We start from the raw sequence: 15,874 nt of genomic DNA, 5'->3' as shown, positions 1-15,874 counted from the left end.
ATAAAGGGTCTGAAATGGGGCCAGTGAGAAAGGTATCAACCAGATCATGCGAAGTCATGAGGCTATGTTTATAATTTTGTTATTTTTTAAAACTTATTTTATTTAAATTCAATTAGTTAACATACAGGGTATCATTAGTTTCAGATGTAGAGTCAGTTATTCATCAGTTTCATATAACACCCAGCACTCATCACATCATGTGCCCTCCTTAAGGCCCATCACCCCATCCCTCCACTTACCTCCCCTCCAGCGACCCTCAGTTTGTTTCCCAGAGTTAAGGGTCTCTTATAGTTTGTCTCTCTTTCTGATTTTCTTTATATTTATCTCCCTCCCCCAATGATCCTCTGTTATTTTATATTACACATATGAGTGACACCATTTAATTATCTTATCTAATTGACCTATTTCACTCAGCATAATACTCTCCAGTTCCATCCACATGGATGTAAATGGTAAGATTTCATCCTTTCTGATGGCTGAGTAACATTCCATTGTGTGTGTGTGTGTGTGTGTGTGTGTGTGCCTGCCATCACCATGCCTACTGAGATGCTTACATTGTCTTATGATTTTCAAAGGGAAGCAGATCTCTCAGTTGTAGTACCATAGTATAAACTGGTTTTGGAGTCTATCATTACAATATTAAAAGTAAATAATCAAATAAATAAATAATGACAAGTCCTAACTTTGAAACTGTTATACCATCAGGAGTACAAATCTTGCAATTTCTGGAAGGCCAAAGATCCAAAGAAGTATAGTATGATATGCATTAGTGTCCCATTGCTGTTATAACAAATTCCCACAAACTAAGTGGCTTAAAACAACATGGATATTTATTATCTTACATTTCTGGATGTGAGAAGCCTAAAATGGGATGGTGGAGTTGTGTTCCTCACTCCCTGGCCTTTGCTAGCGGCTAGAGCCCACCATATTGCCTGGCCCTTGGGCCCTTTCCCATGTCACCCTGGTCTCTGCTTCTGTTGCCATATTTCCTTCTCTGAAGCTGATGCTCTTGCCTCATTCTTATAAGGACCCTATGATTGTACTGGGCCCACACAGATAATCCGAGAGAATTCCCCATCTCAGCATCCTGTACATAATCACATCTACAAAGAACCTTTTACAATGTAAAGTTATATACTTCCAGGTTTCAGGGTTTAAGACAGGAGCATCTTTTGGTTTGGGATCAGGGATGGGGGAGAATTGGCATTATTCCGTCTGGAATAACATTCAACATGTATATTGAATTCTCTTGTCATTTTGAATTATAAGCATTACATAAAATATAGTTTCTATAGAGCTTAAAACATAAACATGGATGATTAGCTTCACGTCTACAATTTATCTAGACTGTATGAACACATGTCAATCAATTATAATAATAAAAAAAACCCTAAGGATTTTATGAGACTGAAATGAATAAAAATGGCATATGCTCTAAAAACACAATGAAATTCAGTACCTGGTGTAGAGAAATGAGGGTGTTCAGTAGTTAGAAAGACCCACATTAATATTCTTTTTATTTTCTGTCTTATTTGAAATATGAGAATAATCGTCCTCTTCCTCCTCCTCCTTCCTATCCGTCTCTCTCTCATAACATTATTCAAAGAATAATAAAGTCAAATAATCTTTGTGAACTTTCTATCCCACAGTAAACACTCAATGACATGGAATCATCATGCCTTCTCATGGTCATAAACCCCCACCCAAGGAACCCACTAGCCTGACTTATACAGTCTGGGTCAACAGACTTCTGTCTCACATTTCACATAAGTGAAATAGTGTATTGCATGTGTATATGGGTAGGTTTTATTCTTCCTGTCCCATGAATCTATTATGCCTTTGTTGTGTATTTTTCTATTCTGTAAGTATAACTCAATTTATTACTCATCTTATTTATACTTTAGATAGACAACTAGTTCCTCTTGTATTTTTGGCTACTGCCAATTTGGATGGTATGAACACTCAGACACACGCATTTTGGTGCATGTATTCCTGTTGAGTCAGGACTTCAGTATGGGATTGCTAGTTCAGCATATATATAAATTGAACTTATGAGACTGCCAAAGAGTTTTCTGATGTAGCTGCAATAATTTATAATTTTACAATCAAGGCATGAGAGTATTAGTTGTTCCACAAGCTCTCCAATGTAGACTTTTGTCCTTTTAAATATCTTCTTATTACGGTGAGTGAATGTTATCACATCATTATTTTAATTTGCATTTCCCCAGTAATAATAATACAGTATTTTCACATTTGTTGGCTTCCAGATTTTCTATTATTTTACTGTCTTTCTTCATATTGAAATATGACAGTATATATGCACAAACAGAGTGCCTGGGTGGCTCAAATGGTGAAATGTCTGCCTTCCACTCAGGTCATGATCCCAGAGTCCCGGGATCCAGCCCTGCTCTCTGCTTAGTGGGGAGTCTGCTTCTCCCTCTGCTTCTCCCTGCTGCTAATGTTCTCTCTCTCTCTCTCACTGTCAGATGAAGAGATAAAAAAAATCTTTAAAAAATATGCACAAACATATCTGAGAAACAAGTACTTTACCAAGTATATATGTTGGTAACTAACATATTCTTCCCTCCTAGGAATTGCATTTCTTCCTCTCTTAATGGCATCATTAAAAATAGAGAATGTCTTAATTTTAATGGATTCCAGTTTGTAAACCATTTTCTTTATTGTTACTTGTTCGGTGACCTGGTTAAGAAGTCATGACCTCACCCATCATAACCCTATGATGATTTTTTTTTGCATAATCTTCCAAAATACTTATTATTTAATCTAATTATTTAGGTCGATAATCTCACCTGAATTGATTTTTGCTTTTATTGTAAGGTTGGGGCAAAAGTAATTTTTTTTGTATGGACATATACTTGGCTCAACATAAATTATTTAATAGCTTATTTGTGATGCTTTTGAAATTCTTCCATACACAAACATTCTATTTATATATAATAATTTATTTTATTTTTACTTTATTTTAATCTCTATTTTTCTTAGTTTATTAAACTGGTTATGATCTCTGATATAGTCTTAAGTATCCCTGGTGATGGTTTGCTTCCTTATCCTATCCAAATCTCAGGAAGAAAGTTTTCAGTACTTACCAATTCAACACATTGGAAGTTTTGGGGGTTTTGGTTTTTTTGGGAGATTTTTTGTTTTGTTTTTTGGGAGGAGGTTGTTGTTTTTTAAGAGAGAGTTATAGGAAGAGGGGAAGGGGGAGAAGGAGGAAGAAAATCCCAAGTAGGTATGCTCCATGCTCAGTGTAGAGTCTGATTCAGGGTTCAATTCCATGGCCTTGAGATCATGACCTGAGCCGAAACCACAAGTCAGACCCTCAACCAAATGAACCACCTAGGCATGCGTTTTCTGAGTTTTTAAAATTATAAATGAGTATAGATTTTTATGAATACTTTTTTACTTTCCTATTAAGATCATATATTCCTCTTCTATTTTTCTGTTATTATGATGAATTACATTGATTGAATTTTAAATGTTAAAAAAATAAAACAAAACATTGCATACCTGGAACAAACATCATGGCTTGTTGTATAATGTCCCTTTTAAAAACTACTGATATGGCCCCAACAAATGAACAACACCTCTTATTATTTATTCTCTTATGTAGTTCCATTTCCTTAATTTGAGGCTAGCTTTGAGACTTGACCTGCTTTTGACTGCTAGTATATGATGGTAGAGACAGTACATGAATTCTGAGACAAGACCATAAGAACCTTTTCAGACCCCTCCAGGAACTCTCTCTAGGGAAAGCCCGCTGACATATAAGTAGCACTGGTATGGCCATACACTGAGGAAGTTTGGGTTAAAAACGTGGAAAGGCCATAAGATAACCGCCAGCCTGAAGGCCATATAGAGAGTAGACATGTCCAACCAACACCCAACTGTGTCAGCCCTCCAGCAGAGACAGTAGACATGAGAAAGGAGAAGCCTTCAGAGGGCTCCTGTCAGAACTCACGTCTGACTATACTTGTATGAAAGACCTCAAGAAAACACTTGCTAACTGAAGTTATTCAACACACAGACCTCTGGAAGATAATAATAGATTGTTATTTTAAACTACCAACTGGGGGGGTTGTTTGTTGTTGTTCTGTTTTTCAAGCAACAGATAATTGGAACAATGGTATTTGTTCTGCTAATCCCCCACTTAGAATTTCTGTGCCAGTTTTCATGAGATAGAATGGCATGCTTGTGTAAAATTTTGGTTAGTCTTGCTTTATAAAATGAGTAGATATATATTTTATCTGAAAGAGTTTTTGTATTAGACTCTGAAATTCACCAGTGAAAGAACCTCAGTGTGGAGTGTACTCTGTAGAATTCAGTAGAAAAAGTTAACAGGTTATAGAATATTTTAGATTTTCTATTTCTTCTGATGGTTATTTGATCTATATTTTCAAATTTATTGACGAAATGTATTCAAATAACTTTTATTATGTATTTAAAATCCATAGAATGTGTAATATCCTTGACACACAAAATATTTTCCATTTCTATTTTCTTCTTATCTTCAGGGGTAGAGAGGAAGCAAGGAGCAGGTTGTAAATAAAAAATGTATTTTGATTATTTTACTTTCGACTTTCTATGTCATTACACCTAAGATGTGCCTCTTATAAGCAACATAGGGTTGGATTTTAATTTTTAAAATTTGGCTGATAATATTCGTGATTTAGTAAGAATATTTAGTTCATTCACATTTAGATTTAAATCTTCCATTTTGTTATTAATTTCCTATTTGTTCTGGCTACTCTAATCCTTTCTTATTCTTTCTTAATTTCTTTTGGATTATCAAGATTACTATTACAATACAATAATTGCTATTATTATTATTACTATTCTTATTTTCCACTCTTCACCTCTATTAGATTTTTAGTTAAACGTGTTTACTATAAATATCTTCCACTTTTAAGTAGTTTCTCTACAGATTTTCACTGTAGAGACTTTCACTTTCTAACAACTTATCAGAGATATTCGAAATTAGAACTCATCACATCCCAGACGATCAAGATCATTGCTTTATTTCCAAGTTTACCTTTAATAACTCAACTTTTTAACCTCCTGACTTTTGTGCCATTATTTGCATATGATTTAATTCTACATACATACATTATTTTTTTTTTTTTATGATAGGCACACAGTGAGAGAGAGAGGCAGAGACACAGGCAGAGGGAGAAGCAGGCTCCATGCACCGGGAGCCCGCTGTGGGATTCGATCCTGGATCTCCAGGATCGTGCCCTGGGCCAAAGACAGGCACTAAACCACTGCGCCACCCAGGGATCCCATACATACATACATTTTAAACCAGCAAATATTTTTGTTTTTATGGCCAACCAGCCTTTAAATTTATACATGTATTTATTTTTAGTAAATTCTTTAGTCTCTCTGCTTTTCTGATTTCCATCAGGAATTTATTTCCTGCTGTTTCATACACTGCCTTTCATATTCATACTTGTTTGCTGTCAAGGAGTTACCCCAGTTTTTCCTTAAATGTCCTTGTTTCATTTTTATATTTTAATTTATTTTCAAAAGATATAGACTTCAGGCTGGCGGTTATCTTATTTCAGGGATCTAAACCTATCATTCCAACATAGTTTCCATAATTTCTATAGACATACGTATGAGAATGTTATTGCTTTTTAATTTTTTAAAAAGATTTTATTTATTTATTTATTCATGAAAGACAGAGAGAAAGAGTGAGAGGGGTGATCCCTGGGTGGCTCAGCAGTTTGGCACCTGCCTTTGGCCCAGAGTGGGATCCTGGGGTCCTCGGATCAAGTCCCGCATTGGGCTCCGGCATGGAGCCTGCTTCTCCCTCTGCCTGTGTCTCTGCCTCTCTCTCTATGTCTATCATGAGTAAAAAAATAAAATCTTAAAAAGAGAGAAAGAGAGAGAGAGAGAGGACATGGGACTCCATCCCTGGGCTCCAGGGTCACGCCCTGGGCTGAAGGTGGCGCTAAACCGCTGAGCCACCCGGGCTGCCCTGTTAATGCTTTTTAAAGGTAATGCACCATCTCTCATTTTCTTATTTAAATTTATTTTCTTTCTGTCTTGCCTTTAAGCATTTGGTTATAATGTGTATAGTATGGTTCTTTATATTCATCCTGCTTGGTGTTTATAATTTCTTGAATCTGTGATTTAATGTATTTCCTAATTGTGAAAAATTGTCAGTCTTTCACAACTCTTCAAATATTACTCTGATGCATCTTCTTTTTCTTCTCCATCTGGAACTCTCACTGAATATTTTTTTAGATTATCTAAGTGTGTATTATATGTCTTATGATCTTTTGTGTTTTTTCTATCCTTTTCTCTCTTCATTTTTCTATCTGATATTTTCTATTGATTTATCTCCCATTTCAGTAATTTTCTATTCTGTGATGTCTTACTTGCTATTTAGCCTAAATTTTAATCTTAAATTTCAGTTATTTTCAGTTCTAGAATTTCCATCTGGTTCCATTTTTATGGATCTTAGTGGTAAAAATTTTCATCTCTTTAAAAACATGTTTATCACAGTTATTTTAAAATCTCTCTCTGGTAGCTACAATATCTGGCTCATTTATGGTTCTTATTTTATTGTCTTTTTCCCCCTTTTAATGTTTGCTCATTTTATCCTGTTTTAATCAGGAATTGAAAGTCCTGGATATAGTGTTTAGTGTATAAAGGCATATAGAGGCTCTAAGTGATGCTACTGTCCTGTAGAGATTACCTAAATGTCTCCTGGAAGATAACTGATTAGAAACAGATGAACTAAATTACACTTTAAGTACTTTTAATTTCATTTATAAGCAATACTGTTGCTATGGGAAAAACATGAAAATACTCCACTGGTTTTGAAAGTATTATTTTATAAAACTTTGTACACATTACTTTGAAGGTCTAGCTTTAAGCTTAGTTTATTCTGATATTTAATTGTAAAGGTTTTCGTAACTGAAAAACATCCACACAAAATATAAAATGACACCAGCAGTTATTCACTATTGTACTCACCTACTAAATATGGTTTCACATACTATTTTCCATTTCCAAAATTAATTGAGAAAGGAGTGAATTAAGCAGAAAGAGATAAATGCTAAGATAAAATTGCTGGGTTAGAAAAAGAAAATATCCAGGGCCATGAATCAGAATCACCGGGGTATCTGCTTTACTGAAAAAGGCTTTATTTGCATCACTACCAAAAAAATCTGTAAATTAGCATGTAACTTCTCTATGTCTGACATCTTTAATTATAATGAACAGTGAGGACCTAAAGCTATTCACCTAGAAAATTCTTAGATAGTCTTCACCTCTGTATGGCACTGGAAAAATCTACATCATCCAACATATCCCCTTATTTCTTTCATACATACAATTTTTTCTGACAGTGGTATATGATAAAAAATTTGAGGGGAAGATGAAGTCATAAACGTTGAAGCTGATAGAAATCTACCCTTTTTTTTTCTCTAATTTTCTATGACTAGAAGCACATAACAAAATACCATACCTGAGTATTCACATCATCACATTTTCAACTACATAAAATAGTCTTTTAAAAATATTTTCATTATTTGGACTCAAGAAAATTGAACTATCAAAACATCAAACATATCCATAAAATACTGACAAAAAGGCAGAATAAAGAAGTCACAAGGTAATAGTCAATACATTAATGTATGTATCCACTTCCTATTGGGCAAGGTATCAAGTTAGGTCAGAACAGGGGATGAAGAAGAAAATCAGAAACTCTCAAGTAGATCAACCATCTATTTTGCAGAATTATCCAGGAACATCTTTTAACTCCTCCTTTGTGTAAATAGCACCTGTGTGTAATGTGATATAGTGAATTCTACTTTAAACACACTGAATACCTCCCAAATCTTAACAAAAACACACAAAAAGAAAAAAAAAGAAAAAACACACACAAAAAGAATAAATCTGTCTACACAGAAAGAATAAAGCAACTTGCCATCTTTCTCCAAGAAGCTTTTTACCTCCTCTCACCCTATCCTTTTCTCCCTCCCTGCCTCTTCTTCTGCAGGTTTCCCAATTGTTTAGATTTACACTCATGAAAATACTTACAAATTCACAGGCTACTGAATGTTTGGTGTTGAAATATTTAGACCAAAACCGAACATTTTTATAAGGATATGGTTAAAAACATCCACTTCACACATATTCTTTGTGTTTTTCTGTTCAGCAAGGTTTTGATATTTCACTATGGACATTTATGAACATGTCTAAAATAATGTTTTGTTCCCATAGTCCTTGAAACTCTTATCATCTCAATTCTGAATCACCATCTTTCTTTTATCCAGCAACCCTGTACTTTGGGAGAGAAATCTTGGTATTTCTGTTGGAGAAATTCTCATTTTTCATCATGTGGAACTGAAAGGGAATTTGAAGAATATTTTTTCCAAGTACTTCACTTCTATAGTTGAAAATTTTTTTTCTATTTAATTTTATGGACAGTATAATTATCTTAATTCTGACAAGAATACTAGTGTGACAGTTTAATTTCTCAATTTGGCTATGCTGTTCTCTCCAATAATTCAATCAAGGTGAAATATCAGAAAGGGAGACAGAACGTAAAGACTGCTAACTCTGGGAAACGAACTAGGGGTGGTAGAAGGGGAGGAGGGCGGGGGGTGGGAGTGAATGGGTGACGGGCACTGGGGGTTATTCTGTATGTTAGTAAATTGAACACCAATAAAAATTTAAAAAAAATAAAATACAAAAAAAAAAAAAAAAAGGTGTTCCTGTGAGATATTTTGTAGATGTTATTAAAGTTCACTTTAAGTAAAGAATATTATCCTGGATAATGGGAGTGGGCCAGATTCAATGAGTTATCTCAGGCTTCCCTGAAGAAGAAGAAATGTAGCCCATGGAATGGCAGCTCAAGCTTGTGGCCCAATTCCAGCCTGCTCTTCCTGATAGCCTGCCCTATGGATTCAGACATCCCTACCTGACCCTAGTGATCAGCTAAGCCAATTCCTTGTAACCAGTCTTTCAATATATATCTCCTACTAGTTCTGTCTCTCTGATTGAACCTTACCAACACAACTAATTAAGTAAAATACAATCGCATATCACAGGCTCGCATTTCGATACTGCAAACATAGAAATAAATCTCAATCCCCTAAATTTTTCTTCCATTCTTCAAGCTAGTGTTAAAAATACTTAAAAGAAAAAAAATAAAAAATAAAATAAAAATACTTAAAAGGATTTACCATGAGCAAGGGCATCAGAATGAACACAACAGAGGATACATAAGCCTCAAAGTTTCGTGGGTAATATCAACAAAGAGGAAGCTGAATGTCAAAGGGAAGAACATGTCATTGTAAATATATGTGTAGAGCAACATATCCAGATATCAAAACTTACTGAATAGGCTTGTAACTGTTACTGGGGGCATCTGATTGTCTCACTGAAAAAGACCTTGAGTTCATTTATTCTCAAGTATTTTTACATGAACACTGTTTTTTGTTTATTTCCAGAACATATCTGTTTCTCTATTCGGGGTTTATTTTTAATTTTTCAATTAATTAACATAAAAAATATGGTGAAATAAAACCTAGTCTCTGAAAAAAATTTTTAAAAAAATCCTAGTCTCTGCAACTATTCATATGCCTAAGGCAAAAATGCATATAACGTATTGCTCATTTCCTCTTTCCATTTGAATTTTTCAAAAGATTTATGCCTGGAAGATAATTTTTTTTGTATTCTCTTTGATTAGTGAAGTTGATGAAAATTTCACTGGCAAATAAAAGCTCCAGTTCAACCTATCCACTAATTAAGCAATATTTTTTTTTAAAGCTGAGAAATAATTGAGTCATTCAAAGAAAAACCAAAACTTAATAATGCAGCTCCTAGGAAACAGAAATTACACAGAGTCACCTAACAGACAATACATGGCATTTTTCACTGCAAAGCTCTAAAACTACACAGAATACAGAGATATAAACTTGTAAAACAGAAATCTAGAAAGGGATTTATTCATTAATTCATTTTTTTTAATTTATTTTTTATTGGTGTTCAATTTACTAACACACAGAATAACCCCCAGTGCCCGTCACCCATTCACTCCCACCCCCCGCCCTCCTCATTAATTCATTTAGTAAATACTCAGTGCTTACTAAGTGGCAGGCACTGCATGAGACCAGCTGAACAGGAAGGCAGGACCACCACCCTCCCACAGATGGGTTATGTACTGGAGATGAACACATGTATGTAATGTAAGAGCTTGCACGTAATAATATTTGTAATTAGTGAGTTCATATAGACAGAGTGAGAAGCATAGTGCCTGGCATATAGGAAGCTACTAAATAGAGTGAGGGTTGCACTCATGACAAGGATTATGATAATGAACATGTGAATGAAGAGGAATTTTTGTGCTGGACTTCTGGTTTCCAGGCTATCCATCCATGCCCAGTATGTGATTTCACATACCCTTGCCCCTAATTCTGTGATTCAAGTTTCTTATCTGACACCCAGGGTCATGACTCAGGGTCATGGACAGGAGCACAACATCTGAAGCCAGACCAAACAGAAATCTCCATTCCACTTAGAGTTTCTAGATTTAGCAAATAAAAATACAGGGTACTCAGCTCAAGTTGAGTTTCAGACAACCAATTAATATTTTGAAATATAATTATATCCAACGGAATATTTAGAACACATTTATATAAAAATTGTTACTTATCTGAAATTCAAATTTACCTGATTGTTGCATACTTCATCAAGCAACTGTTACTACAGCAGTCACCGCTGTGCAGGATTGACAAGTAACTGAAGCTCTCTGGGTCAGTTTCTTCATCTGTAACAAGTAAGTAATAACAGTCTCTACAGCATAGAGTGACCCTGAAGAATAAAGACAAAGTGTGTATACATGATGCTTATAGGTGTATGTGCCTATGTGCGTGTATGCACAAAACATAGAATTGTCTTCTATTTTTTTAAAGATTTTATTTATTTATTCATGAGAGGCACAGAGAGAGAGAGAGAGAGAGGGGCAGAGACATAGGAGGGAGAAACAGGCTCCCTGCCAGAGAGCCCAATGCGGAACTCGATCCTAGGACTCCAGGATCACGCCCTAGGCCTAAAGCAGGTGCTCAACCACTGAGCCACCCAAGCATCCCTGAACTGTCTTCTAAATAGTAAATATCAACCTAAGATATTATCTTTAATTATCTATAAAATGTAACTGGTTTTCATTTCAATTCATGACAAGGCCTCTAATTTATTGTTTGGAAAAGAATATTGTTTGATGCCTGAACAACTTACACGTTAGTAATACAAAGAGATGTCTGGAAAATATGGAATTCTATTGAAGTAGGATTCATTAGCATATAAATGTTTCTTTCAACAAGAGAAATAAGAACAGAGACTTCATAACTGCTACATATAAAAACTTTCCCACGTTTATTTCAAAAGCTTGGTATTCATTATGCAAACCAACCAAAGCTTTTACTAAACTCTTCTGGAATATTTTTTGAATTCTAATGACTTTTAAAATCAGCTTACTATAGCCTAACTAATACAAGGTAAGTTCTATTTTTCATAGGAAAAAAACAACTCAAGATTTTCAGGTTTCAGAGTTTATGTTCTTTGAATGCATTTACTGTAAGAGATGAAAACCCATTACTGACTTGTTAGCTCAGGTGATAATTTTTATATTACATGGACTGAAATTAGGAATAGATTAATGGTTTCATTTTTATTTCTCTGATTTTTCCAGGCAGAGAAATCTGCCACTAAAACTCTTCTTATGCTTTGTTTTGAAGATCTGGCATTAATGGAAATACATAAATGTAAAAACCATATGCTAGAAATAAGGATACCTATTAGTTGGAAATATTTTAATTCATTATTATCTAATTTGTTTAATTGACTTTGGCCTGGGTTAAGTGGAATGCTGTACTTTTAGGAAATAGTTACACAAGAAAGAACATGTCACATATTAGCTCAAATCTTATTAGCATATCATGTCCATAAGATAAATGCTTTTTGTAGTTTTGCTTTCACCAGAGGAAAACAGAGAAAACTATAATGTTCTAAGCTGATATTTGATAGGTGTACGGTAGGATATATTTTTGGTGATATACATTTCTAAACAGAATAGTAAAATGATTAACAATGATGAAAACTTACATTTTTATAAGTATCTCTTAACAATATTTCTCCACTTTTAAATGTTGAGCCAGATAGAAAAGAATGTTTAAGGGAGTCTCTGATGTCAACATCTGACACACGTTTTTCCCACTTTGTCTTTTGTCATCATCAGCATTAATGTAGTGGGGTTTACCCTTACAAAGTTACTTCAAAACATCTTACAAAGAAAGGTAGGCCTGGTGTTATTTTAACAGTATTTTAAAGGATTTTTGTGTAACGCCCAAACCCTTTAATAATGGCAGCATGTATGTCCTGTTCCCCACTGGCCCTTGTCTCCTTCCCATCCTCTGCATGGCCGCAGTCACAGCCCCCTCAGCATTCTCAGCACAGACACAACCATGCTCTGGAGCACAGCTTCTCTAGGCCATCACAGTTCTCACCATCTCTCTGCTTCCAGTTTGTGCTCCAGCCCTGCTGGTAAGCCAGGACTCATCCAACCCCACCGCTCCCTTCAAACCACGTTCCAAGCTGTTGCTGTTCTCTGAATGGTTACCTTCCCTTTCACTTGTCCTCTCCTACAGTCATCTTTCCCTGGTTAATGTCTCCTAATTCTTCTTGTTTTTGACTGCTTTTCTTTGGTAGGATTAGGAAGGTACTCTCAGCAACCAAGTATTGTGGCCACCTCTCAGAGATCACAGTACTCTTCTGTACTTGACCATGTAAACACAATATTCATACCATCTCTTCTCTTACTTCTTTTTCTCACTATTCTAGCTTTTTGAGGATGGTCACTATCCTCTTCATTGTTGTACTTGTGTACAGATCTGTGATCCAGCATATAACAGGTTCTCAGATACTGGAGATATATGATTCTTCCATTTATATATTGGGAAGCTGAGAATAAGAAACTATTTGCATTATTCAAGAACTATAAAGTGAAGATTATTCCTGAAGCCTTGGGGTGTAACAGAATCAGGACTGAACTGGATATATAAAGTATGTTTCTCTCATTCTTCATTCAGAATTATTCCAATTAGGACTGCAGTTCAATGTCACATTCTTTCTTTTTCTTTCTTTTTTTTAAGATTTTATTTCTAAGTAAGCTCTACACCCAACATGGGACTTGAACTCACAACTCCAAGATCAAGAGTTGCATGCTCCACTGATAGAGGTGTCCAGGCACCCCTTCCATGCCCCACTTCTTGAAAAATACTGTCTTCATATAATGTCTCTGTAGCCTCACCCTCCTACCCACTGTAACCCAGTTTCTGTCTTCCTAATCTACTGAATTTGATTTGTGAGATGTCAGAATGAATCTGGATATTATCCCATCAATATCCCCACCTATTGAAATAACTCTGTCTAGGCTCCATGGGTATCATACTTTCCTAAAATCTTCTACATCCTTGGCTTCTTCTTAGTCTCCTTTCCTGGCCTCCTCTGCACTGGATCTTTAATGTCACATGCCCCAGGGTTTTGACCTGAGGCCCCTCCCTTCTGTCAGTACAAAGACTCAAACATCCACTGCCCACCTGCCATCTCCACTTGGCTCTGCTATGGGCTTCTCCATATCCAGAAGGCTTCCATGTACCTCAATACTACATCATCTTGCCCATCTCCATAATTACAGAACACTAGAATCTATCCTTTACTTCTTATTTCCATCAGTAAATCCTGTAGGTTCTCCCTTTTAAGAATATCCTGAATGCAAATTCATTTTCTTTTTACAAGTTACACAGCTACCAACTTGCTCCAAGTCACTATGATAGTTCACCTGGATGACTGTGAGAGGCTCCGAAATGATCGCATTTCCACTGATGCTACTTTTGAAACTTTTTTCAGCATAACAGCCAGGCTGGAGTAATCTTTGCAAAATGTCAGTCAGGTGTCTGCCTGAACTCTCTACTCTAGGTTATCTTTAAAATAAAAATTTTAAAAAGGTGTCTCATGCTCTGAGATGTATATCCTACATATTTAGATGATTCTTCACCTTGACCACTCTACTTCTTCAGTTGTACTGAATTCCATGATCTCCTTATACAACCAAGCTTTTTCTGGCCTCTGGGACTTTGATCTTGGTCCCTCTGCCAAGAATGTTCTCTTTCATTCCCTTCCCACGGTCTGGCATTTTTCTTCCTTGAGTTTTAAGAGACTCACTCCCTATCTACTTTATTTCTGTTTTCTTTATCTTGTTTACTTGGAAATTATCTAACGTTTGCTTCCTGCATATTGTCTGTCTATCCTCACCACCCACCTGCCAACACAAATCACAATATTTGTCATCTTCTTCATGCTGACACTCCAGTGCAAACAATGTAGGGACCCCTGGATATCAGCTGATTGAATAATATGAGTGGATACTATTGAATGTGTGCATGATCACTGAACCTCTGTTTTGTCCCCTGTACAGTGGATGGATCTGGACTTGATCATGTATGAACTATTCTAGACTTCTTAAATTACTTGAATTTCTGAACCTATTTATTTAGTTATATGATATAGTTTGCAAAACACTGAGCAAAACAGAGATGTAAAGCAAAGTGAAAATCTTCAAGAAAACAAGACTGGAACTGTTTGGTGGGGTGCATGATCCCTGAGAAGTACACTACTACACAAACCATAAGAAATAAAAGCAGGGAATCAAGGGCTCAGAGTTTTTTGCTTGTTTGTTTGAATTGCATCAGTTTAAAATTTAAGGATATGACCCTGTAAAATTTGTCAATAATATTTAACGGTTGACTTTAAAATTACTAAAATATATCAGTATGTAACTATCTCATTTTGATAAAAACCAAGGATTTCAAGTTCCTTAAAAATTATGTTTCATTAGTTAAAAAAATAAGAATGTTTTAGGCAGAAATTAATTTGCTATGAAGGATGGCATTCAGAATTTAAAATTCAAAATATTTACCAGGAAAAAAAAAAGCTCCAGTGGCTGTTTCCCAGTCACTAGTGGTTATCTACCCAACATTCCTTCTCCTGCTTCTTTCTCCTTCCTCCTTCCTTTCAAAACTCTGAGCTGTCCAGTTATCTTCCCTCCTCCACAAGGGGATGTGCTTCCAAGTGGACTGATCCTCTGATGGTGGGTCCCAACATTTTTAAACCTCCGTAATTATCCCAACCCACTTAAGAGTGACTGCTTTACTTGTGAGCATTTGATATACTTCCAAGTAATTAAATAGGAAAGTCTATCACATGGTTTTTGCTAAATATTTAATTGCTATTAAAAACAACAACAAAATAATAGTAATAATAGTAATAGTAATAGTAATAATAATAATAATAATACAAGGATCTAGCTCCTTTTCCTTCAATGTCCTCTCTCCTTTCCTAGGTAAAAACATTTCCTTGAATACAGCAGGCACCCTACAATGCCAGGAAATTAAGGATTAAGCTGACACTTCAGGGATGGCAGAGTGAAACGTGCAAAAAGCCTGGCTCCTTGGGAAGTCCCTTGATAATACATTTCAGTAAACATTTTGTGCATAATTTCAATGTCCATTATCTATCTGAAATATTATAGAATTTTTTTAAAACAACTGTGTCATGTCTTATTTAAACATGGCAGTATGCTTAAATATGGCTATTAAAAATCACTGTTTAAATACAGATTCAGTCACATTAAAGGTCAAATTAAAAACCCTTGTCTAAAACCTTGGGAAATGCATAGGACAATCATCAGTTCACCTCCTGCCACAGACAGACACATTAAGGCTGGAACTACATATAATGCAAATCATTGTTAAAAAAAAAAAAAAACCTGAAGACTATGAGA

At 35.4% G+C, this 15,874-nt stretch overlaps 1 long non-coding RNA gene across 1 annotated transcript in view; it reads left to right on the top strand.

Moving 5' to 3' along the window:
• Positions 1-15,589, top strand: part of LOC144305503 (uncharacterized) — a 28,394-nt gene extending 12,805 nt beyond the window's left edge. The window contains exon 3 of the long non-coding RNA XR_013372515.1: positions 15,434-15,589. This is a non-coding gene — a long non-coding RNA (uncharacterized LOC144305503). The remainder of the gene's footprint in view (positions 1-15,433) is intronic.
• Positions 15,590-15,874: the final 285 nt, after the last annotated feature.

The sequence above is a fragment of the Canis aureus genome, chromosome 3, assembly GCF_053574225.1.
Source record: "Canis aureus isolate CA01 chromosome 3, VMU_Caureus_v.1.0, whole genome shotgun sequence".
Lineage (NCBI taxonomy): Eukaryota > Metazoa > Chordata > Mammalia > Carnivora > Canidae > Canis > Canis aureus.
Note: the sequence above shows the minus strand (reverse complement) of the source record. Positions and strands in the feature narration are given on the sequence as shown.